This window comes from Canis lupus, chromosome 30 (assembly GCF_048164855.1).
Source record: "Canis lupus baileyi chromosome 30, mCanLup2.hap1, whole genome shotgun sequence".
NCBI lineage: Eukaryota > Metazoa > Chordata > Mammalia > Carnivora > Canidae > Canis > Canis lupus.
The window spans coordinates 23,167,285-23,189,612 of NC_132867.1; the positions used below are offsets into that span (position 1 = coordinate 23,167,285).

Here is a 22,328-nt window from a genome sequence, read left to right on the forward strand (position 1 = left end):
AATAAAATTCACCATTTTTAGGGTGTAATTCCGTGTTTGGGCACATGAGAATATAGTCATTTAATCACCACAGTAATCAACACAACAGTTGTATCAACTGAGACATTTCCCTTAAATGTCCCTGTAGCTCTCCCTTTTTCAGTGTTCCAGCACTAATTTATTTCAGACACCAATAGTTTTGCCTAGTCCAGAATGCTATACAAGTAAAATTATGTGGTAAACAGTATTATGATTGTGGCATTTAGCAAAGCACATTGGAAATTCATTTATGCCTTTCAATGTATCCATATTTTGTCATTTATGCTGTTCTGTAGTATTCCATTGTGTGTATATGGACACAAAATTTTCTTTTCTTTAAATATTTTATTTATTTATTTATTTATTTATTTATTTATTTATTTATTTGAGAGATGGGGGGAAGGGCAGAGGGAAACAGAGAGAATCCCAAGCACACTCCCTGCTGAACACAGAGCCCAATATGGGGCTAGTTCCGGGGACCCTGAGATCATGACTCGAGCTGAAACCAAGAGTCAGACCTTCAAATGACTGAGTCACCCAGGCACCCCTGGATCCAGAGTTATCCAGGTTTTTATTTCACTTGGGGAGATATATAGGAATGAGATTACTGAGTCATATGTAAGTGTGTGTTTAACAAAGTGAAAAGATTACCAAACCATGTTTCCACCATATGTATCACATTGTGCATATCCACCAGCTGTGCATGGTAGTTCCTTTACTCTGGTGCTCTCATCAGCACTTGATACTGTCAGTTTGTGCTTGCCTGTTTAGATATTCTAGTAAACCTATGATACCTCAGCTTGGCTTTTAATCTGCAATTCCCAAATGACAAATGATGTAGAACAACTTTCCATATGTCTGTGTGCCATTTGTACATCTATTTGGTGAAGTGTCTGTTCAGATCTTGTATGCATTTTTAATTGGATTATTTGTCTTCTTATTTCTGTGATGGAGTTTTCTGTATGTATTCTGGATGCAGATCCTTTATCAAATATCTAATTTGAAGGCATTTTCTCCCAGACTGTGTCCCTTCTTCCTAACTGTATTTCAAAGAATAGTAACTTCTAATTCTGATGAAGTCCAAGTTATCATTTTTGTTAAGGAATGCACTTCTGTTGTCCTATCTAAGAAGTTATTTAATCTGTCAAAGTCACTAAGATTTTTTGTATGCTTCATTCTATAGCATTGTAAGTTTAAGAATTTTATGTTTTTAGGTTTTACGTTTAGTAAAATTAGTATAGCTAATATTAAATCTTGAAATCAGGTAATGTGAGCCATTCACCTTTGTTGTTGTTTTGTTTTGTTTTGTTTTGTTTTCTATTTTTTGGGTTGTTTCTTACATTTTGGCTATTCTAATTAATTTGTGTTTCTACATGGATTTTAAATCAGTTAGTGCAATACTAAGAAAATCCTGATGTGAAATTCCAATGATTTTCCAGATCATAGAGGAGAAATGACATCTTAACAATATAGCATCTTCTAACCGAAGAACACGCTATCTCCATCATTTACTTACATCTTCTTTGATTTATTTCATCAGTATTCTTTAATTTATAGCACATAGACATCACATATATTTTGGAGGATTTACATCTAAAATTATTCCATGTATTTTTTGGAGTAAAATTACATACTTTTTTAAAATTTTTTAATTTTAATTTAAATTTTGCCAACATTCAGTATTTATTTGTATATTAAAGTGGAACTATTTTTTAATCTGTGACCTTGCTTATGAGTGTGTGTGTATAGATTCTTTGTGATTTTCTAAGTAGATATTAATATTCTCTGTAGGACTGACAACTTTATTTTATTCAAAGTATTTTATTTTATTTTTCTTTTATTTTCTTTTCTTAGTACACTGGCTAGAGCCTGCATATGATATGGATTAGGAATCATGAGAGTAATTAATTATCTTGGCTTTGTTTTACTCATATGGAGAAATTTTCTCCAGAATATCTGACTTACAAAACCTGGTACATAATATCTATAAAATATGTGTAAAGACACAATAAATATTTCATATTTTAAGGATTATAATCGTAATTTCAATGTTTTTTAAACATCAACATATAAAAATGTTATATATGTAAATATATACAGTTCTGCATATATATGCTTATAGATATGCACATTAATAAAAGATTATTTTATTATTCTTGTACACCAATGGAGTATACTATAAAGACTTTCCTTGGGATACATACAACCCATTCTGCAGACTACTGCCAATTGAAGGTAAGCCAGCCTATATCCATTCTCATTTTGCACCAGCTAACACAAAGAGCAATAAATGCATCTCCAGAACTTTATACAAATATATGTTTACATGTATATAAATAAGTATTCATATTTATATATAAATATATATTATAATATTTTATATAATATATTTATATAATACCAAGTAGTGCAATTGCTAGATCATAAGGTAGCTCTATTTTTAACTTTTTAAGAAACCTCCCTATTATTTTCCAGAGTGGCTGCATTGGTTTGCATTCCCACTAATAGTGTATGAGTGTTCCCCTGTGTCTGCATCCTTGCCAACACTTGTTGTTTCCAATGTTGCTTAAAAAAGAGGGAGAAAGAGGCAAACCAAAAAATAGGCTCTTAACTATAGGGAACAAACTTACAGTTACCCTGAGGGAAAGTAAGGTGGAGATGACTTAGATTGGTGGTGAGGATTAAGGAGCCACTTGTGATGAGCACAGGATTAAGGAGCCACTTGTGATGAGCACCCAGTGTTGTATGTAAGCACTGAATCACTAAATTCTAAGTCTGAAACTAGTATTACATTGTATGCTTACTAACTGGAACTTAAAAACTAAAGAGAGAGAAAAAAACCAATAGGCATGATATTTATATTTCCTGTGTCAGCCAAGGTTTAGGGTTTATAGGGTGCAAGATCCAAAAAGTATACACCTGAAAAAAAATCTTATTCATTTCTTTGAATATTTGAACTTCTTAGAGGATTATATCTTGAGGGAGTGGTTTAGGAGAAGGTCTTGAAGGTAGTATGATCCTTCAAATCTAGGAATTATGACAGCTCAGCAAGACCTTTATGCGTTACACTTGTCACACCCAGAGTGTGACCACCTCTCACTAGCTTCACAACTATGATTCTGGAGTCAGCTCCATCACATTGAATCTCTTACTGCCAGAACCTCCTAAATGGTCTTGCTGTTTCCTCCTGTCTCTGGCAAAGCACAGCAACTACAGTTGGATCTTTTTTTTTTTTTTTTTCAGTTGGATCTTTTGAAATAGCCTGTTCAGAATAAAATCAAGCCACTTGTTCTCTTCTGACTTTATCTCCCACCACTACAAAGCTACTGACATAGAACAGAAAACCAAAACCTAGCTCTGAGCTTATTGGAAGCCAAAGCTACAAGAAAAGTAGACAATGTGGATTTCAGTATTTTAAGCACAGATTCCTATGTGCCTCATGCCAGAACTTTGATTTTTAAGAGGAGAGATATTATCATTTTTTGTATAATTTGTTTTGGACTTGCTTTGCAAAAAAATACTTCTGAATGAAATCCTAGTTTTCTTTATATAGTTGGGTTTGAAATAGTTTCAAAAATGGAGTTTGGGATGTGTGGGTGGCTCAGAGGTTGAGTACCTCCCTTCGGCCCAGGGTGTGATCCTGGAGTCCCGGGATCGAGTCCTACATTGGGCTCCCTGCATTGAGCTTGCTTCTCTCTCTGCCTGTGTCTCTGACTCTCTCTCTCTCTCTCTCTCTCGAATAATAAATAAAATCTTTAAAAAAATGGAATTTATATGGCAATCATAAAGTCCCCTCTATGTACAATCATTTGCAGGTTAGCAAATCATCCAAAACTTTAATTCATATAAAAACACAAACTGGATAAATGAGAAACCACTCTCTATATATTCATGTATATTTAGTCATGATAGGTAGAAAGATAATGAAAGAGAGAGATGAAAGAAAGAAAGAAAGAAAGAAAGAAAGAAAGAAAGAAAGAAAGAAGATAATAAACTAGAGTATATAAATGATTAACATAAATCACAGAAAACTATAATTTATAAAATGTACCCCTTAATATGGAAGGTTTCAAGATTCACTTACTGATGGGTTAGCATTTGCTAATGTGATGTAATGAATAATTGAGTATAAATTAAGCTGCTATAAAAAAGACTCTAAAACATAGTAGTGAAACTAGTGATGTTTATCTCTCACATAACAATATGGCTGAGCTGGTGACTTGATGGTGTCAGGGATCCAGGCTCCAGCCATTTTGAGTTCTGCCATTCTCACATGCTATTGTTTATAGAGTTGATGATATCCAGCCACCTGAAATAAATGAACTGTTGCATCTATAATTGAGTTTTCCTAAGAAATCTTCCATTCACTCTTTTCCTTTAGCAGGGCCATTTTTAATATCCCACAACAGCTGATTGCCTGATTAATGTCCCATAAAATGCATAACTTGCTATTATGAATGACCTGAATTTTGGCAGGAAAAAGTATAGACAATATTATATGCGACATACTAGCCATAAATTATCTTTTGCTAGCATTGAATACAACTTTAAATATGCAAACAGTCATAACAAAAAACTTTCCCCTTTGAATATTTCAAAAAGATTTTCTCATAGCTTAAACATACATCAGAATGTGTTGCTCTTAATCTCCTATGAAAGATTACATCTACTTGATAAAACAATGACAAAATCAAGACTGTTGCACTTTTCGCATACTGAAACAGAGGACTCTTATGTTTTCAATCAACAGAATAAGCTCAAAATCTGTCACAGGGAAACTAGGCTAGTCACTGTCAGAATAAGATTCTCCTGAATGGCCACTTCTAAACGTTTTAAGACATGTTTGATAGGGCAGGGTGTGCTAAGAAAGGAGGATCAAACTATATTTTAAATATATAATAGTCATTTGTCTTTAATATTTGACTGATTTGAATAAAATTGTGATATAGCAAATCCAAATTTTGAATATCTATTATAATTCGATGAATCTGGTGAGTTAATGCAGATGAGACATTTAAAAGTACTTGATACACGGTAAACATTCTATAAGCAATAGCTCCTGTATATCTTACTTGTAAATGTCTGCTGAACACAGTAGATAATTTTGTCAGAGGACAAAATTAGCCCATGCTTCCTCCCTAGTTGACATGATTACTTTAAAAATACTTTTAATGTCCAACTGGTGACTATTACAAAATATTTTTTTAAATTAAGGCAAATCAAGGAATGAAAACCTACCCTCTACTCCCAGTGACTTTCAGTGTGATTCATATATTATGCAATCACATGAATGTTTAATTTTCAAAAAGATCTTTCCTTTCCTTCTCCAGAACCTGACTACCTAGGTCAGAAGTGTGGCTCAGCCTTTAATGTTGTGGCCTTGAATAAGTCGATTAACTTATCAAATACCTGGTTTCTTTATTGGTAAAATAGGCATATTGATAGCAAATACTTCCCAGGAACAATGCATGTAAAGAGTTTAGATTAGGGCCTGGTACAGAATCAGAGCTCAATTAAGTGATGTCAATGATTATTTAATTTGTTGTCATTCCTTAAAGATTGATTAAAGAAAAACAAAAATGGAGAAATACTTTCAATCTAATAGGTTTTATTATTATTATTTTTATCCCCAATAAAATATACTAGTGCCCCAAATGCATTTCTTAATGGTCAAAATGAATAATATATTTATAAGCCTGCAAACTTTTCTATATGGAATAATATAAAATGTATTTTTCTATTTGTTATCCCACTTGTTACCCAGACATATCATTCAGTAAAATATTGAAAAAATAATGGTTATCTGTTTGAAATCAAAGTCTTGGTCAACTTGAGATTACAATTATCTGATGTGTTCAAATTATTTGTTTTTTGTTTTTGTTTTTGTTGTGTTTATAGAAGATGTGAATGTGACCGTTAGCAAATAAGAAAAGAATTGACCATATAAAACCCCCTAAAAAGGAGAGTAAAATGGAAAAGTAGCCCTCCCTCCAAAAAAAAGCAAAGGGTAGTAGGTATCATGAAAGCCTGATGGAAATTATAAGAAGAAATATTTTTTTATTCAATATATAAATGTCATTCGAAGTCCCTTTCTCACTTCTGAAAACTGACATTCAGGTCCCTGCAGCATCATAGTTCAGAATACTGAACACAGTTGCCCTGCCACGTTAGCCAAATAGAATTGTATTTATTTTATTTTTTTATTTTTTTAATTTATTTATTCATGATAGTCACACGGAGAGAGAGAGAGAGGCAGAGACACAGGCAGAGGGAGAAGCAGGCTCCATGCACTGGGAGCCTGACGTGGGACTTGATCCCGGGTCTCCACGATCGCGCCCTGGGCCAAAGGCAGGCGCCAAACCGCTGCGCCACCCAGGGATCCCTATTTTATTTATTTTTATTATTATTTTTGCGAGAGAGAAAGGATGTGGGGAGAGAGGGAGCAGAGGGGAGGGGAAAGAGAATCTTAAGCAGGTTCCAAGCTCAGTGTGGAGACCCTGTGCATTGGTCCAAGACCCTGAGATCATGACCTTAGCCTAAATCAAGAGTCAGAGGCTTAGTCAACTGAGCTAACCAGGCAGTTCCAAATAGAATTTTAAAGAATAGTGAAATAGTTGCTGAAATTCTCAAGCAGAGAGGTAAACTATTTTTTTCTAGTTTTTCCCCTTAAGAATTAGTACATTACCAAAACCTTTTTGACATACTACTATACTTAGCCAGAAAAGTATTTTTTAATATTATTTAATAGTAGTAACTATAGTTTCTGGGGGAAAAAGGAGATTATTCTCTCTACTTCTGGACCATTAAAAACATTTTCTGGAAGAATAAATATATTCAAAATATTTATTGGAAGAATGTATATATTCAGACACATGCATATATACACATGTATATGCATTTATGTATGTATGCATACCATACATGTAAACAGATTACATAGATGGTTAGAAATAGGTAATTAAATAAGTGATATATGAGAGATGGAGGAACTTTTTTATGTAAAGGGCCATACTTAACTATGTTAATCTTGAAAGCCATACAGGTCTCCGTCACAACTACTCAGCTGTGCCACTATAATTCTGTAATGCCTAAGCAACCTTAGACAATGTGTGAACAAACAAGCATGGCTATATTTCAATAAAACCGTATTTATGAAAGCAGGCGGCAGGGTAGATTTAGATGTTTAGGTACAGTTTGCCAATTCTGATACAGGCAGGAGATATAGATACAAAATGGGTAGAGATGTGTAATAGCCTGTGCACTCATAAAATACCCACCTTAACCTACATTAATCTGCTCTTCTGACCTGATTTTTCACATATGTAGGTTGCCAGATTAAATTATATTTAATTTGATAACTTAAGGATGAAAATAAGAAAGCCAAGGGAAAAACAGGAAAGGAAAGTCCACAAGGTTGACAGAAGAGCTTGAAAGAAAGCCATGCTGATCCCACAAACAAAAAATTAATTCAAACACTGTGTTGAAAAGATCAATACAAATGATAAGCTTTTAGTCATACTGATCTGAAACAAGAAGATACACATTACCAAGACAGAAATGATAAAAACTGGAGATTAAGAAAATGCAAAACCAACTACCACCATCTACAACAACAAAACTCTTGTCGGCAACCATAACTGGAGATGGTTGCATTAGTATTGTTATTCTGAGACATCTATAATTCAATGTGAAATAAAGCAAATGAATTTCTTGCTGTCATCTCCTTGTGAACAAGAATTATCAATGTGTATGAAATGTGACACCAAGGTAATATCAATTAAGTCATATAAAAATTCCACAATTTTGGACTGGAACAGAAATGGGAATATTAAGATGACCTCACTAGGCATTTTATCTGTATAATTTCTATACCTATAACTATTGATCCTATATCCTCTGAAAAGGCTAACGAAAAATGATCAGCCTAAATTGTGGTACAGCCCAATTAAAATAAAAATGGGTTCCTTGGATAAATATATAATTTCCTGTATAGGAAAGAAAATGTAGGAGATGAGCATGGACCATCTTGACATACCAGATAACAAGAAAACTATGAAGGGTCATGCCTTAAGGATTTAAGAACCAACATTCTGAGGTACTTATTTGTCATACACAGGACACTTTGGGATTTAGTACGGATAAGAGGTGTGATGGATTAAAACCCATCATAAATCCATGGGTTCATATTAATGTGAAAAATAATAATTGCCCAATTCCTGAGAAAAAACAGTGAACAATTCATTTTTGAAAGCTGAGTAAATGATAGAAAAGATCCAACAACCTTTCTGATACGAACTGTGCCATCGGGTGGCCAAACAGTGGATGAAAAGTAACATTCCTTTACAAAATTATTTTGCCTGAAGAATTAAAATAAAGTGATAGAATTAAATCACTATCATTTTTAACCTCTAATGGAAAATGGAATGAGAATTTATGTAAAAATGGCTGACACAGAAAGAACAAAGCTAGATATTCCGTGCTTCCTATTAAAAGAATCCATTGTCATGGATAAAGACTGTCAAGTCTGTCTGAAACATTTTAAACTGCTTTCTGAGTTTGCAATCAACCCAATTTGGATTCAGGGAAATCTTCCAGGTCAAACTTCACAGCGTCTAAAATAGATAAATTGTAAAGAGTAGAAGTGAAAGGGATAGAGATCTAAACTGTAGAGTAAAAGACACAACAAGCTAAAAAGGGGTAAAAATTAATTCTGGTGCTAATGATACACACACGCTCAATAAATTAGAAAAATTTCAAAGAACCAATTTCTATGAATATCAGGATAATAATTAACTATCAGAAGGAAAAATGGAGCTGTGATTGGTTTGGGGAACAAAGAAGGGCTTATGGAATGGCCAAAAAAGTTATATTTCTTAACCTATGCAACCAATGCACATATGTTCAACACATAATAATTCACTAACCAAAAAGAGAGAATTCATTTGACTGAATTAGCACAAAACTTCAGTCAAGTTTGAAATAAAAGTGGTTTTGTTGCATTTTCCGTTTGTCAAATAAACTCATTTAATCATGGCACTGATTTTCTAAGAATAAATATAGAATTATTGACTCGTTCATTTCCATTTTTGAAACCTCTCTTTCCTTGTTTTATCATGTTACTTCCTTTTCAGGGAACTAGGGGAAAAAAAACAATTGATCATATTCTATATCTTAGAACAGAATTTTTAGGGAATAGATGATTTTACCAATCAAACACTTGAACAGACTTAGAAATAACAATGCAAATCATCAACATAACTTTAGCATTCTTTCCTCTACTAAGGTTTCAAAACCAGAGGGGAAAATGAGGGTGGCTACAACATAAATTCTGTGATAATGATATGCCATTTTTGGCAAAGTAATTTGTATTGCTCATTAAGTCCCTAATATATGACTTTTATATCCAATTACTAACTGGTTAAGAAACAATCAATGAGAATATTTCCTACCTTTTAGCAGTCTTTCTCATTAAATATTTAATTGCTTAATAGAACTAAACATCACATGTTCTTCTCCACCTAAGTTCTGAAAGATGAAAGATGAAACAGAATCTCTCAGTGAAATGCCATCTCCTACATCCAAATTGATTTCCTTTTATTTTTCAATGATGTCTAATTCCTTTGATTAAATTTCTCTGACTAGCCTGTGGTGTTTTGTTTCAAATCTTGTAAGATTCTTAGGGAACCTTCCTAGAGAAGGCTCCTTTTGCATAGTCACCAATTTTTATGTGAAATTTGTGATTCTGAAACCACATCCCTTGACCCAGTATAAATCTTTGTTCCCACAGGTTAGTAAAATCTAATTTTAATCTGGTGCTGAAAATATTGAATGCTATAATAATAGTTACTCCTGCTCATTTGAAAAAATATTTAGAGAAAGAAAAACCATTTATATGAATTATGGTTAGCAAAGTTTATCTGTGAAGACCCAGACAGTTACTATTTTGTCTTTGCTAACTTAACATCCTTTGTCACACATACTCAGCTCTGGGGCTGTCATACAGAAGCTGCCCTAAATGCATGAACAAATTTGTGGCTATGTTCCAGTAAAATTTTATTTACAAAAAACAGGTGGCTGGCTGGATTTCACATAGTATTTGGTAGAGAAGAAAAGCTCCCTCTTTTCTTGTATTTATTTATTAAGTCATTCAATAAATATTTATTATGTATCCATTGCATATTATCTTGGTAGTAGCCTAGCAATAAGCAGATGAACGAGTGAGCATATATCAAGTCAGGTGGCAATAGGCATTATGAAGACAATTGAAGAACATTAGAGAGATAATGCCAGGGTATGTTGAGGGGGAACATTTCATATGGTAGCAGTGTAGTAGAAGTGTGGACCACACTAATAAGTGATACACTGTAGAGACATCAAGGAAGAGTATGGTAACACTTATCTTACTGAAGGAAGCATCAAGCAAAGGAAACTGCATGTGAAATGGCAATAAAGTTAGAACAAGTATATTATGGTTAAGAAACAGCAGGACAGATTAATGTAGTTCAGAGTAGACAGAGAAAAGGAGAGAGTAGTGAAGCAGAATGTGCAGCCGTATACAGTGTGTGTTAAGGGAATGCCATTTGGGGTGGACATTGCATAGTACCTTCATGGCATTTGAAGAACTCTTGATTTCTATCTTGATAAAATAGAAGAACACTGGAACTTGTGAATAGTGAGGTGACGTGATGCAAATTTTGTTTTATGTGAATCACTCTGGTTGCTTTTTTGATAATAGATTGCAGAGAGGTGAGAATGGAGTCAGAGAGTAGTTTTAAGAGCTGTTGCAGGGGAAGGGTTGAGAACTGGACCCGGGTGGCCAGCTGGGCTCAGAGCGGAGCAGGGTCAGGATGGACAAGGACGTGCTGACTACCCTGAAGATCCTCATCATCGGTGAGAGTGGCATGGGCAAGTCCAGGCTTTCTCTGAATACGTAGTGTTCCACGCAGGAAGTTTCGTGATGCCCTAGGTCACATTCCTGGCCTACTTGGGTGCCCCACCACCCGTGTTTTTCGGAGTCAGCTTGTGAAAGAACCCTTTGGTCTTCTGACTACTGGAGTAATTCACTGTAGTCCAAGAGGTTGTGAGTTTAACCTGGGACCACCATTGAGAATAAAGGCCTGCTCTTGAGGTTCACAGATGATACTTTCAATCCAGAACTTGCAGCAGCAATAGGTCAGGATATGGATGAACTCTCAGATTTTACACTTGAAGATTTAGAAATCACTACAGAATACAAGGACCAAACAAGTGGAGCTTACCAATCCCAAAGATTGAGTGCCTCAGAACTTCAAGATACAGGAGATCTTCTATCAATAAATCCATCATTTAATGATCTAATATATCAATTAGATTTAAATAAAGTTAGAGGGTGCAGAAAAGAAGAAAAAGAAGGTTCCTGCTGTGCTAGAAATCCTTAAGAAAAAAACAAAGAAATTTTGCAGTGTTGAAGATCAAGGATCTGAGAAAGAAGTTTGCCCAAAAGGTGCTTTGAAAGGCAAGGAGGAGGCTTATCTATGAAAAAGCTAGGCATCACCACAAGGAATAAAGGGGGGATGCACAGAACTGAGATTCAGATGGCTAGGATGACAAGAAAACCTGGCAACTTCTAGGTACTTGCAGAATCCAAATTGGCATTTGTTAACAGGATATCAATGGAGTGAGCCTGGAGGCTCAAAAGGTGTTGCAGCTTCTTTGCCTTTGCCAGATCTTCACTGGCACCTTTGTTAAGCTCGACAAGCTGCAGATAACATGCTAAGGATTGTGGAACCATATATAGCATGGGGGTGCCCAAACCTGAAGTTGGTGAATGAATTGATCTACAAGCATGGTTATGGCCAAATCAACAAGAAGCAAATTGCCCTGACAGAGAACAGCACATTTATTGCTCAATCTCTTGGTAAACATGGCATCATCAGCATGGAGGAACTGATTCACAAGATCTGTACTGTTGGAAAATGTTTCAAAGAAGCAAACAACTTTTTAGGGCCCTTCAAATGGTCTTTTCCATGAGGAGGCATGAAGAAAAAGACCACTCATTTTATAGGAGGTGGAGATGTTAACAACAGGGAAGACTAGATCAATAGGCTTATTAGAATGATGAACTAAGGTATCTACTAGGATTACTTTTGTAATCTGGTAAGTTAATAAATAACTATTTTCAAATTGAAAACAAAAATAAAGTGAGTTTCCTTTAGGCAGCATATAGCTGGATCTTGTTTTTATATCTAATCTGTTTATTTCCATTTTTAATGCAAGTGTTTAGAATATTTATATTTAATGGGATAATCTACCATCATGTTATCCATTTTCTAAAGATCTTGTCTTTACTTTGTTCCCCTATTTCCTCTTTCTGACATCTTTTTGATTATTTAAAAATTATTTCATCTCCCCTGACACATTAGCTATGTCTTTGTTGTATTGTAATAGTGGACGGTTCAGCATTTATATTATAGGTATCCTTAATGCAACACAGTCTACTGTCAGGTAATTATACCACTATTTGTGTAGTAAAAGAACCTTGTAACAGTATACAAGGTTTTATTTCTCCTTTCTTGGACTTAGTGCTATTATTGTCATGCATTTGACTTCTACATGTTTCATGCTCTGCCATATAGTATTATTTCTGCCTTAGACAGTTGATCATTTTTGAAAGTGATTTAAATAATATGCAAAATGTTTTTGTATGTTCCTACATAGCTACTATTTCTGGTACTCTTCAGTCTTTGCATAGACTGGGCTTTTCGCCTGATTTTGTTTTCCTTCTTGAAAAATTTCCTTCAGCATTTCAGGCAAGATGCGATGTGCAGATGATTAAGTCTTTCAGTTCTCTGTTATTAAAAATTCTTCTGTTTCTCCAGTTTTATTGAGATTAAATTGACATATAACGTTGTGTAAGCTTTAGGTATATACAATGTAATGCTTTGAGGCATGTATATATTGTGAAATGATTACCACAATAAAGTTAGCTAACACATCAAAAAAAAAAAAAAAAAAAAAAGATCTGTTGCAGCAATCTAAGTGAAATGTCATAGTGACCTGGACCAGGGCAACAGCCTGTGTAGGTGGTGAAAAACCATATAAGCACTGATATAAATAAATAAATAAATAAATAAATAAATAAATAAATAATAAAATAATAAATAAAATAAAATAAAATAAAATAATGAAATAAAATAAAATAAAATAAAACAATGTGGTTTTCTGGAATAAGACCAGAAAACAATTACTATTGAACTTAAGCTTGAAAAGCATTTAAGTACATTATTATTAAATTTTCATGTATTATACTATACTTTTCATTTAATGATTTTTTAATTTATTTTGATACAGGTAAACATTCCCAAACCACAGAAAATGACTGACACAAAAATATAAGCATCCAAAAGTTTAATATATTTTATTGGATTTTTTTTTTTTTTTTTTTTTGTGACAAAGCCTCTCTCTTTATTTGCCCTGGACCACAAGTTGAAAATATCAAGACAAAGCAAAAGCCAACATACCCTTAAGAACTTTCCTATTGTTCTTGTCTTGTTTTTTTTTTTTTTAATTTATTTTTTATTGGTGTTCAATTTACTAACATACAGAATAACCCCCAGTGCCCGTCACCCATTCACTCCCACCCCCCGCCCTCCTCCCCTTCTACCACCCCTAGTTCGTTTCCCAGAGTTAGCAGTCTTTACGTTCTGTCTCCCTTTCTGATATTTCCCACACATTTCTTCTCCCTTCTCTTATATTCCCTTTCGCTATTATTTATATTCCCCAAATGAATGAGAACATATAATGTTTGTCTTTCTCCGACTGACTTACTTCACTCAGCATAATACCCTCCAGTTCCATCCATGTTGAAGCAAATGGTGGGTATTTGTCATTTCTAATAGCTGAGTAATATTCCATTGTATACATAAACCACATCTTCTTTATCCATTCATCTTTCGTTGGACACCGAGGCTCCTTCCACAGTTTGGCTATCGTGGCCATTGCTGCAATAAAGAACTTATTAAACTCAACACCAAAGAAACAAACAATCCAATCATGAAATGGGCAAAAGACATGAACAGAAATCTCACAGAGGAAGACATAGACATGGCCAACATGCACATGAGAAAATGCTCTGCATCACTTGCCATCAGGGAAATACAAATCAAAACCACAATGAGATACCACCTCACACCAGTGAGAATGGGGAAAATTAACAAGGCAGGAAACAACAAATGTTGGAGAGGATGTGGAGAAAAGGGAACCCTCATACACTGTTGGTGGGAATGTGAACTGGTGCAGCCACTCTGGAAAACTGTGTGGAGGTTCCTCAAAGAGTTAAAAATAGACCTGCCCTACGACCCAGCAATTGCACTGCTGGGGATTTACCCCAAAGATACAGATGCAATGAAACGCCGGAACACCTGCACCTAGATGTTTATTTTATTGGATTTGCATCTGAAAAACTGTGGACACAATCTTGCCAAAACATGAGGAAAGGTGTCCAGTAAAAGTGTTTTCTATCTGAGAGATTGATTCAACAGAACAGAGGTTACAGAAATGTTTCTGGTTGATTCAGTGCCCTGACTGCATTGTTGGAAAAATTCAAGCCTGATTAATCCTTCTTTGGATATTTAACAAAATTGTTTCAATGATTAGGCTGGCATGTTTTCTGCATTATGATCATCTTTTGAAAAGCATGAAGAGCTATTGAGGAATGAGTGATGAAGTATTAATTTGAACTTTCTAAGCTGAGTGCTATTTCATAGATATATATCTGTAATAAATCTTAATGCAGTAGGTAAAGATTGCTTAAAATAAAATCTACAATGACGACAGCAACAAATAAATAAAATTTACAAAATTTAGAATTTCTTAAATGAATAATAATTTAACATTAACATTGGATCTACATGTATCTATTTCACATTCTGAACAAAATGATAAAGTAAATGTGTAGGAAGATTTTACTTCAATTGCAGGCAAGTCTCACAACACCACATGTGAAATAATTGCTTTTACTTTAAATTTCCTTAGAAAGAATGTCCACATTTTTGAATGTTAATGCATAGATAATGTTTCTCATCACATTCACCTAAGGAAATGTTGGTTTTACATGTAAATAGAAGAATATTTAGTAAAATGATCATACCAACTTTTAAAATGGCAATTTTAGTAGAATTTAAAGGATTTTTTCTTTTTAAAAATATTGATAGGATTATGATTGTTTCATAACACTTTATGCTCAGAATATGGGAATAAATATATTTCAATAAATATTACTCAACTAGAGGTTATTCAATTATTTCTGCAAAAGTTGTTTTTTATATTGTTTTACCTAAGGCCATGCAAAAATATCTGGGGAGGAAAGAACATTAAATATGTATCATCACAAATTACTGAGCTCTATATCATTGGTTTGCATAATGAGATGCTCTTAACTTTTTGAGTAATATGGTTGATAAGAAGCATTAGTTAATACTTTTGGCCTCAGAGACCTCAGAGGGAGAGTCACACCTAAAGCCCTAAACAATATTAGAGGGTATAGAACAAAGTAGGTAAAAGTAACTTGTGTTTCCAAAAGAAAACTAAGAAAGTGATTGATGTAGTTTAGATTTGTGGTTGGTTTCATCAAGGAGATACAACTTGAGGGGTGCCCAGGTAGCTCAGTGGGTTAAATGTCTGACTCTGGATTTCAGGTCAGGTCATGATCTCAGGGCTGTGGGGTCAAGCCCCTCATCAGGCTTCATACATGGTATGGAACCTGCTTAAAATTATTTCTCTCCGTCTCCCTCTGCCCTTCCCCTCCCACTGCCATCCCCTAGCTCACACATGCAAACATTCTTTCTCTCTTAAAAAAAAAAAAAAAAAAAAAGATTTGACCTGAACTGACATACTTTAAAGGAAACATTGAGGTGACTCTTTTAGTTTCAGAGATTTACCATAAAAAACTGGAATTACATAAATGCAACTTGCCTAAAATGAGATCTACTCCACTGGATGCAGAATTACTTGTGATTCTCCCCAGATTTGTTGCTGAGATGATGGAAGAGGGGCTGGTGGGGGAGAGAAACACTGGAAGGTCAAGAGAATGGACAAGAGAGAGTCAGCTGAGAAGTGACTCCCATTCTCAGACAATTAGGAGGGACAGAATATTTTGAATCTTTGATTTTCTCAATTTGGTTAATTTCATTACTTTCTGAAAGCATTTATTTTATTCACAATTGAGAGTTTTTGTGAATTATATAATTATGAAGATTTATGACAACACTGACTCTAATTATATGCATTGTTTCTATATCTACAAGTTTTGGTAAACATCAATTTTTAGGAAAGAGAGAAGACAGACCGAGGGATCATTATAAAGTAACCTCAGTGAGTAAACATTGCTAGCTTCTTGAGGTTAGAAAACAAAAAGTCTTCATTAATAATCAGTAACATCACTGTTTTCACTTATCCCTGAAAAATGACTGAATTGAGAGGTAATTCTACACAACTCGTCTCCTCAGCTGAAAAGTGGGAATTTAGTAGGAAGTCTACGGAGTTCATGAAATTCAAATTTTTAACCTGAGGAGAGAGTAAGTAAAGTCAGGTGGGTCTGTTGAGTAGAACAACTGAAAACCATTGAGGTCACGCATTAAGTGACTGAAGTTAAGCATAATAGATCATGTGGTAGAGAGACTTGTGCCCCCCTCCTCATGCCCCAAGATGTTTATGACCTTATGTCTGTCAAATATAATTTGCAAAAATGATTAAGGATCTTGAGATGAGGAGAATAGTCTAGACTATCCCACTGAGCCCAATGTAATCATTAAAGATCTTTATATGGAAAAGAGAGAAACAGGAAATTCAGAAAAGGAAAGAAACAGGAAATTCAGAAAAGAACGCCTGGGTGGCTCAGTGGTTGAGCATCTGCTTTTGGTTCAGGGCGTGATCCTAGAGTCCCACATCGGTCTTCCTGCGGGGAACCTGCTTCTCCCTCTGCCTAAGTCTCTGCCTCTCTCTCTCTCTCTCTCTCATGAATAAATAAATAAAATCTTTAACAAAAAAAAAAAAAAAAGAACGAAAGGAAGAAAAGGAGATGTGAAGACAGAGGCAGAGGTCAGAGGGATGTGATTGCTGGTAGAAAGGGGGCCTCCAGCCAAAGTTTGTGGGCAGCCTCTAAAAGCTGGAAACAGATCCAACCCTGAGACTCTGGTGGCAGCTTGAATCTACTAATATCTTGACTTTAGGATTCACTATGTGAGTCTAATATGTGAGACCCGCATTGAACTTCTGATGTCCAGGAACTACTATAGATAATAACTTTATGTACTTTGAAGCTACTTATATATACATATATGTATACACACACATATATAAATATATATTTACATACATACATATACATATATATTAAGATTTTATTTATTTGAAATAGAGCACATGAGAAGGGGAAGGGGCAGAGAGGGGGAGACAAGCAGGACCTCAGAATCATGACCTGAGCCAAAGGTAGATGCTTAGTTTACTGAGCCACCCAGGCACCCCCTAGTCACACTTTAAATACATGGTTGTCAAGGGTCATTTCTATCACAGCAGAAAGTTCTATCAGGCAGTGCTATGTGATTTATATATATATCAGACTTCGTAGCTTCAAACCACACACACACGTATTTTTTACAGCAGCAATAAGAAACCAATGCAATGCCATAGGAAACCTTGAATAGCATTTTGATATGTTCTACTGACAATACAGTTTGCGAGGGGATGAAACAAGTATTTTGCAGGATAGCACATAATAGAGTTCAGAGAGGAACTGTAGAAGTGTTTATTTTCCCTCAAAGGCCTCTAATCAGAGAAAAAATTAGGTAGTAAAAGGAAGGTCATACTGGTAACAAGTTCCAGAAGAGATAAAAGAGATCTCCTTCAAACTCTCATCTGCTTTTAGCTACCAAACTCTTCCCCTTCTCTTTTCATCCAAACTTCCAAAAAGAATTCTCTACATTTTTTATCTATAATTGAATATTTTTGTTTGTTCATTTAACAGTCCTGGAATTTTACCTTTACATGTAGATTGCAGGTGAACTTGCACTGATTATCAATGATCTCCAGATTCCTTATAAGATTTCTTAACAGATAGATATCCATTGTTACTTTGCCCCCAAAATTAAAACATTAAAAAATATTTTCCTAATCTTAGTGAGAAATAACTGACATATATCACTGCATAGACCTTGATGGCTTAATGTACATGTATTGTAAAATGATTGCCACAATGGGTTTGGCTAAAATCCATTTTATCATATAGATGTGACAAAAAAAATGATTTTCAATTTGTGATTAGAGTATTAGGATTTACTCTCTTACCTTCTTTCCTATGTTAGACAGTGTTGGTAGCTCTGGTCATCATGTTGTACCTTATACATCCCTATGACTTCTTTTTCTTACAACTGGAAGTTGTACCTTTTGACCACCTTCTCCAATTTCCCCTCTTCCACCCTTGCCTCCAGTGACCACAAGTCTGCTCTCAAAGAGAAACACAAAGGAATAATTTTTAAAACTCTCAAGTTTGCAAAAGGATCTTTTCCCATAAAATGTAGAACGTAATCATATATTGACCACCAAACTAAGTACTTGAGAGGTAGTGTGAAAGCAGCCAGTTACTGCATGATTTCATATGAAATATTTGAAGTATTTATTATATTGACTATGATTTCAAATGCATTGAAATATATTTCCTGAAGCTTTTGTAGATGCTATCATTCACCTTTATCCTCATATTTTCATTAAGTTCACAGACTTTAGGGAATAAAAAAACTTAACATACAGCAAAACCAGTTTTTCTATCCCCAATATTATAGTAAGGAGGATTTAAAACGTGAGAGAACAACTGGGAGAACATGTAATAGCACCTCTGCTGGGACTCATACTCTCTAATGATGAGCAGAGTTATTTGTATTAGAGCATCAAAAATTGAGCAAAAGCTAAAAACCAAGGGAAGAAGGTAGGAAGGTCCACATCTTACTATCCCTCCTGAAACAGGTTTTCATATAGAGCTTTAAATATTCTATGTGTAGTATTGTGAATATTATATTAAGTGATATTTAAATAAGAGAAAACAACCTCTTTCCCCATATAAATTGTTAAATCATGTAAAATCTAGTACACTTTTCAGAAGTTTGACACAGTTATTATATGGGTTATCCAAACATCTTAAAATATTATCCATTGCAACATTCAGGAAATGAATAGATATTGAATATTACATTATGAAGAAATGTATATATTTTTAGTATCCATATTAATAAAAATGACTCTTCTCAAATTATCAATGAAATATCTGACAATTATGATGTCATGAATATAATGAGTGATGTTTTGATAACAGTAATGATACCATGGTATTTCCAACTAACATTTAAAACTATAATTACCGGGGATCCCTGGGTGGCTCAGCGATTTAGCGCCTGCTTTTGGCCCAGGGCGCGATCCTGGAGTCCCGGAATCAAGTCCCACATCTGGGTCCCTTCATGGAGCCTGCTTCTCTCTCCTCTTGTGTCCCTGCCTCTCTCTCTCTCTCTCTCTCTCAATCTCTAATAAATAAATAAATAAATAAATAAATAAATAAATAAATAAATAAAATCTATCTTTAAAAAAATAATAAAACTATAATTACCATGACATGTAGAAACAAAAATTGATAAATACATGGATTTTCATTATGCTTACATTTTTATATTATACATCCTTCTAGGGAACCCTGGGTGGTGCAGCGGGTTAGCGTCTGCCTTTGGCCCAGGGCGCGATCCTGGAGACCCGGGATCGAATCCCACGTCGGGCTCCTGGTGCATGGAGCCTGCTTCTCCCTCTCCCTTTGCCTATGTCTCTGCCCCCCCCCCCTCTCTGTATGACTATCATAAATAAATAAAAATTAAAAAAAAATTATACATCCTTCTAGTTTACTTTTATTTGGCATTTAAATAATGTTGCAAAAGGGACATTATAATGCACAAATATTTTTAATTTTCTTCCAATACTAGCAATACAAATGATATTAGATTGTATTCTCATTTTCTTTTAAATCAGGCATATAAGAAAGCAGAATGAAGAGCAATTTTGAGCTCTTCATTTTCATAGTGAAGCCACAAGTTTTCATCACTCCCAAGATATTTTGGTGACTGGTAGTAAAATTGCCAGGAAGCACTTTATTAATATGTCTGATTACTTTTGAAGTTTATTTCTGTTCTTTCTTCTTCCTTCCTTCCTTCCTCTCTTTTCCCCTCTCTTCTTTCCTTCTTTCCCTTGTGTTTATTGCATTAGATCCATTTTCTATCATAACATTGTTAGTTGAGCATGTCAAAATGATTAGAAAAGACAACTTATTTGCACTGGTTACTGTTTTTAATTTTTTTTTTAAATTTTTTATTTATTTATGATAGTCATCACACACAGAGAGAGAGAGAGAGGCAGAGACATAGGCAGAGGGGGAAGCAGGCTCCATGCACCGGGAGCCCGAAGTGGGATTCGATCCCGGGTCTCCAGGATAGCGCCCTGGGCCAAAGGCAGGCGCCAAACTGCTGCGCCACCCAGGGATCCCCTGGTTACTGTTTTTAAACAATATTTTATTTATTTATTTGAGAATGAGAGTGAGAGAGATCACAAAGGAAAGGGAGAAGCAGACTCCCTGCTGAGCAAGAAGCCTGATGTGGAGCTAGATCCCAGGACCCCTGTATCATACCTGATCAGAAGGCAGCTGCTTAACCAACTGGCCACCCAGGTGCCCCTTCATGAGTTACTGCTTATATTCACAGTCACAGGTTGCACTGAAGAACATCCTCTAGTTAATTTAAGAAGTCAGTAGTAAATAAACATGATTAAAGACAACATACACAAATGAAATGCAAAATGAGCACAATTTCTATTATTTGGCCACATTCTTATCTGTGATTTTTTTTCACTCTTGTTTTCTAAGTGTCATGTGTGTTCCAGATGAAAATTATAAAAGAAACAAGTAACTGATAATTAGGCAGGAAAAAAGAGAGAGGAAAAACCAGAAAAATAAATATAAGTGTTCCCTTCATACACATCCTACTTGTCAGCAAGCTAAGTATATTACATTCTCTCAACAGTCCTGTTGAATTTTGTAGATTGCTTATAATAACTGAACTTCTTGCAAAATGCTTTAAAGAAGCCTCTTCAGGTTTGAGCACTTTACCCAGTAGGCTGCTTTGACAGTGCCAATTAAAGATACTAGAAAAAAAGACGATGAGAATTTGCCTCAAAAAATAAAACAAAAATCACAGAACATGCTATTAATATGGGTTAAAAGAGGGGAACAGATAACTTTTGAATCTTTTTCTGTACAGTTTGAATTTTCTGTATAGTCTTTGAAAATATTCTTGAGACTCAATAGAATTAGAGCAAAGGAAATAAAAGAATGTGTAACACATACACACAGCTAAAAAAGATAGGCAAAACTAACACAAATAAGGAAATAACTATGATAATACTTTTAAAACATTTATATATTCTTGAAATTTATGTACATCATACAAATGCAGTATGATTTTCAACCGTTTAATCAACTTGCAATCATTAATATTGTTCCTATAAACATTCATAGGGTAAGAAAAGTATCTATTAGAAGAGATGCATTCCCAGAATAAAACTGAAAAAGTACACAAAACAGAAATTATAGGATTGTTGCTTATAAAAGAAAAAACACATAAGTAAAATATATACTTCTTATCACTCTGATTAGGGAATACTACTACTACTTGTTTATATCTGGGCTTACAATAGAGCAATGTAAGAGATAACTGCATACCTCTGTGGCTAAAGAGCAATTTATAAATATTACTTTTACATTACAGTCTTACTTTGGAAATATTTTATAATATACATTTACAATGTTAATGTATTTTTTAAAGATTTTTATATATTTATTTTAGAGTATGCACACAAGCTTGGAGAATGGGGAGGCAAAAGGAGAGAATCTTCAAGCAAACTCCCCCAAGACCCATAAGATATGACCTGAGCCACCCAGGTGCCCCATAGAATGTTAATGTATTGAGACAATTTGTATCCCCACCAAAATACTTGAAAACTGGAAGTATTTTTATATCACAGTCTCAGCTGTAGGGTCAAATAAATTTGGTCTTTTTAACAACGTCGAGGGTACAGTTGGTGGAGAAACAATTTGCTCTCTATACTCAATAGTGTAGATCATGCAGCTGTGGTATTCTTTTATCATGTTCTGTTTCCCAAGAAATGCACCCATTTATGGTGATAATATAGACAACAAAGAGTAATAACAGCTCAAATTAAGGAAAAATGAGGTCTTGTCTAATATATAA

General features: G+C 34.6%; 1 long non-coding RNA gene across 7 annotated transcripts in view; it reads left to right on the plus strand.

Moving 5' to 3' along the window:
- LOC140621505 (uncharacterized) overlaps window positions 1-22,328 on the plus strand; it is a 324,736-nt gene that overhangs the window by 142,976 nt on the left and 159,432 nt on the right. For 4 of the 7 annotated variants that reach the window (XR_012021235.1, XR_012021237.1, XR_012021234.1 and 1 more), the window contains one exon: window positions 2,203-2,253. The exons of 1 other annotated variant lie outside the window; for it this stretch is intronic. This is a non-coding gene — a long non-coding RNA (uncharacterized lncRNA). Of the gene's footprint in view, window positions 1-2,190; window positions 2,254-22,328 lie in introns of all 7 variants that reach the window. 2 more of the 7 variants (XR_012021239.1, XR_012021240.1) reach the window with 1 other exon arrangement.